We start from the raw sequence: 4979 nt of genomic DNA on the forward strand, positions 1-4979 counted from the left end.
GACGCTTTAAACTCTATTCTAAGATGTGGAGCTGTACACGTGTAAAGTTTTTATCAGCACATCAGAGCCAGGATACATGCTTTCTATTTGAATAATTCTCTCTATTCAAGCAGATAAACTGTCTGACTCGGGCGTTCAGACACACATAGCATAACATGTTACCTCTGAATCACTTCTGAATGTGCCTTCCAGCACAACAGAAAGTCCACCTGGGTGACAAAATGGGATTTTCCATCATAAATTACCTCTTTTCTCTCTCAGTTTGCTCTTTCCCTCTTCTCATCCTTCTCCGCTTAATCCCATTAACTGTGTTTATCTTTAACTCTCCATTTCACATTCACTTTCTGCTTTCTCTAGCTCTCACCCTTCTCGCGAGTGCTGATGGATGCCTGGATATTTAACCTCGGCCCTAAGCTGTCAAGTAAGGTCATTATTACCATTTACAGCCGGCAGAGAAGGTAACCTGATCATACTTGTATCTGTACCTGCAGGTGTCTGAGGAAAGGACCTTCACTGTAAGAAATTGGCTGTTTATATGGTTCTTAACATTGAATCAAGAATCAGGAGAACTAAGGTGGGATCCTGAGTTTTGTCTCAGGACCCTATAAATATCCAAACTGTTATAAGTGCCACAGCAGCATTAGTTCTCCTCTACTGTCCATGTGATGAATGTGCTAAATCCCATACGGCCCATGTTACGAGAAAAATGAATATTGCACTTTCCATGGTTCGTAATGTTTAAATTCCACATTGTCATCTCTGGCAGGACCTGTATCTCTGCCAGATGTACCAGAGGGGCCGCACTGACAGGAATGGAGGAGACAACCCCACAAATGGGTCACATTGATTTGCCTTGGATAAAGAGAAAGAATTGACTAAATTTAGCAAAAGTCAAGGCAGAATCTCAGAGCTCAGCGGGCCTTCACAGGGCCGCCAGCTCTGTTTAGTGTGCATAGCGCAGTGTCTCGGGGCGCAGGGTTGACACGCTTGTGTTTGACTGATTATAAACCAGCGGTCACTGGGTATTCTCACTGCTCTCTTTACTGCTCGCGACAGACACATGGGTTGGTGGATGGGCTCATTCAGCGGAGTAATTGCTCATCCTGGATCAAAACCCTGTCTGAATGGGCGCCTCGGTTAGAGGAAATGTTTAAAAAAGACAGAGGTGCATCTTTATACTTATTCATTTTGAGGATATTGTTTTTTATTGTGTTTTTATAGCCCAAATAAAGCATGTTACTAGCCACGCCACCCATTATATTCACCTTTAACAATTTGGCTCAACCTTATTGCTCTTCTCAGTGATGTTTCAACTGTTTTCAATGAAGAGCTAATGAACTGATTCTACACTACCTGGTAGAATAAATCTTAAAACCTTAGAAACATTCAATTCACCTGCCAAAGCTTATCTCTTCTACACCTGTTTAAAGTGATGACAAAATAATAAGAAAAACAATCCTGGAAAAACGTTTTTCTCCCCTGTTTCACAGGTTTTCTTTAAATATTATGAAACTTAAAAAAAAAAAGCAAAACCATTTTTTCATTTGTTCTTGCCTTAGGAACAGCACAGAAAACTATTTGAATCGTCAGACTTCTGACTAAATAAGACTTTTCTCATTTTCCTCTGACAACATGTATCTAAGAAGCTGAAACAAGAATTTATTTTTAAAATGCTCCTTGAAAAAGAAAAAATAATTAACATAATTGTTGTGTCTAATCAATGAATGAGCTTAATCTTATTAGCATTTGGTGAGAGTTGATCAAAGCTGTAGCTCTACCTCCACTTCAAGTTATGATTTAATTTCCTAATTAAAACATTGAGCAAAAATGATCACATCTTTCTGTATTTAAAAACACAGCAGGGAAACTTGAGATCCAACAGTCTTGTGCATTTCTGTTTCTCTTCTGTGCTGAACTACAGAGCCAAAAGATTGTTTCACTGCCTGCTAACAGTCTACCCCTGTAGGTTTGAATCCACACGCAGTATAGCCACAGGGCAGGGACTCTGGGGAAGGAGCGGGTTTCATTACTCATTGTGCTCCTTAGGTCTGCGTCCCATAGGCCAGAGGGAGGTAATGAAATGGCTGTGGCTGACATCAGTACGGAGGAGCACAAGATAGTACCACAGTTACTCCAGCATTCCTACTGAAACATCTGTTATGGTCATTCGGACTGGGCCCAAGTCCGAACTCAAGGCTTCCGAGTGGCTCTGGGCTTCATTCAGAGAAATCTGGAGGAGATTTCCCAGATCGGAATGTCGGGCTTGGAATCATGAGTTGTTTTTGTTCTGATTGGTAGTCTGTGCTAGTGCTGCTCTTCTAATGTGTTACAGTGAGTAAGTATGCAAGGATGGATTTGTGATCATGAAGGCTGTTTGAAAAGCTCAGTGCTCGCTCTGTGAACTGGAGCGTTTGCAACCAAAGCAAAACCACATGAGACCAGAAGGAGTGACGCAAGACGCACAACGGAGCAAAGCTTGGGAAACTGTGTCACTGAAAGTGCAGCAGTGCATCCTACATCCTCTTCAAGTCTGTATGTGCATTTTAATAAAACATTTGGATATTTGTCTTCAAAAGTATCTGCAATTCACAGAGTTTATGTGGTGGGAATAATCCCTGCATTTCAACAGGTCATGTGTTCTCCTTTTTCTTTTTCTGTCAATAGTAGGCCGACATTATACTTGATATTATCTGGCACACTATGAAGACATTATAATTGGGCTGTCAACGTTCACGCATAAACGCAAATCAATAACAATATTTTGAACCCTAAGTGGCTCCCATAATACTAGCACTGATTTTTTAATCGTATGGCAGTGAAAAGGCAAAGAAAGCAAAGGAAACTGCAAAGATTTTTCTTAAGCAGCTTGTCATTCATTTCTTTTTTTTTTAAATAGTGTTTTATCTCCACCTTAAATACAAATAATGCTGGTATTATACGCTTATGATTAATCATTCATAATTAATCATTCATAATTAATCATAGGTTATTATTGTGATTACATGTTTTAGTCGATCGACAGCATTAGTTATAATGCATGTCTCTAAGTCGGTGAAGCGATGGTTATTTGTTGCCACAATGCTTGACTTCAGCGATCTCTGTTTGTGTGTGGGCGATTATGTTTTTCACATATCTCAAGAAACATCCATCCTATATTCTTCCCACATATGAGATGTATAGGGGAACCAAAGGATTTTTCTTGATATATATTTGAACATGGGATATGATCCATATTAATAAACATTGATCAAAGACCACACTCTGTAGCAGCAGGGCAGAACTTCTGGGCCTTGCAGACTGAGCATAGACTGTTTGGAAGAAGTTAACTAGTAACTAAGACGTCACTCATTGATGTGTTGACTACGATTTTTAATCCTCGGTTGTGGCATTTTGACCGTCAACATTTTGGTTTTTATTGACACTTGTGGGTTCAGCAAAGTAGAAAACAACTGCTGAAAAATAACATTTTGGGTAAACAAGAAGTTAGATTAGGCTAATATTGTTATGAACTGAAAACACACTGTGTGTGATGTTGGCAGACGTTTAACCAAAAAAGTGGTTTGTTGGCTAAGTAAAAGTTTATTATTAAGTCATGATATTTTCGATCTGTTGTTTGTTTTTGTCTGTTTAAATGAATTGTATTGTCTTTAAATGAACTAGCTGTGCGTAAAGTTATATGACGCACCTGCCCAGTAGGTGGCACCATGCAGATTGTGCTCCTTAGGTCTGCGTCCATCCACCTAACCAAAGAAGAAGAAGCACACAAAGTCACGTGTTTTGTCTGCAATAAAGTTTATTGACAACGTTTACTTTCGCTGCTGGAATTACTAACCTTAAATAGATCTATTTTCTGAACACCTCTCACCTATCTTGAATCAACGGGATTGAGTGTGGAGCTTACTGGAAGAGGGCCATAACTACTTGAAATGTGTAAGCTTTGCCATATTTTAGTTGATCAAAATATACCTCCATTTGTGCTCTGTTTATGTCAATGCAAACGACTAATATGACTTTTTGGAAATTAATTCATAGGCCAAGTTTATTTTACCAGTGTTTTCTGACAACGTGTTTTTCTGTAAACACAGAGCTTGGTATGTAATGCAGCCATGTCATGGTGGTGTATTTCTCAGTATGCTCACTGCTCTTGTTTTTTCTATCGCCGCTTCTCGAGAACGTATGGCAGGGATCACCAACTACATTTGTCCAAGGGCCAAAATGTATCCAATCGACACTATCACGGGCCAGCGATTTTTATATAGTCCACAATGCTAGTGGAGCACGCTCAGGTACTGCGGACCGCATAAAGCTTAGCAGACTCTTCGCGCTAACGAAGGATCACTTCTAGGCAGGGTTGGGAGGGTTACTTTGTAAATGTAATCAGTTTCTGAATACTGAATACATGCTCTGAAAATAATCAGAATACAGTTACAGTTACGTGTCTTAAAAAACGTATTCAGATTACTTTTGGAATACTTTATTTTTCCATAACAGATGGGTATGTTTTGGTGAACAGGAGATACTTATTTTACTGTTTTAATGGCTTATCAAGAACTTAAACACAACATCTTGGTGTCATTCTGGACAGCTCCCTCTCATCTGCACCCCACATAAAAAACATCACCCGGACTGCATTCTTTGTACTGTCTTAAAACATTTCCTTGGAATATGTTATGAATTGTAAGGTGTCCTTGGGTGCTTTGAAAGGCGCCCATAAATAGAATGAATTATCATTATTATTATCTGAAACGATGTAATAACTTTTAAAACTTTTTCCAGTCACTTGCCCCATGCATTCAGCAGCAGCAGGCCATTCACTTTGATTTGATCCCGTTATGAAATGTCATCATTTCGACAATAAATAAATGCTACATAAACGTTATCTTGCACATTTTATCTAACCATCTCCGTTTCTAACTTTCAATATATTTTAAAAGAGATCTCTCTCTCATCTGCGTGCGGGGGCGGGGCCTCACAGACAC

The 4979-nt window shown here is 39.3% G+C and overlaps 1 long non-coding RNA gene across 1 annotated transcript in view; it reads left to right on the forward strand.

Annotated features, from left to right (window-relative positions):
* Positions 1-933: 933 nt before the first annotated feature.
* LOC104958428 (uncharacterized) overlaps positions 934-4979 on the forward strand; it is an 11303-nt gene continuing 7257 nt past the window's right edge. Inside the window, exons 1-2 of the long non-coding RNA XR_799764.1 lie at positions 934-946; positions 1755-1768. This is a non-coding gene — a long non-coding RNA (uncharacterized lncRNA). The remainder of the gene's footprint in view (positions 947-1754; positions 1769-4979) is intronic.

The sequence above is a fragment of the Notothenia coriiceps genome, unplaced genomic scaffold, assembly GCF_000735185.1.
Source record: "Notothenia coriiceps isolate Sejong01 unplaced genomic scaffold, NC01 NC01_scaffold00028800, whole genome shotgun sequence".
Lineage (NCBI taxonomy): Eukaryota > Metazoa > Chordata > Actinopteri > Perciformes > Nototheniidae > Notothenia > Notothenia coriiceps.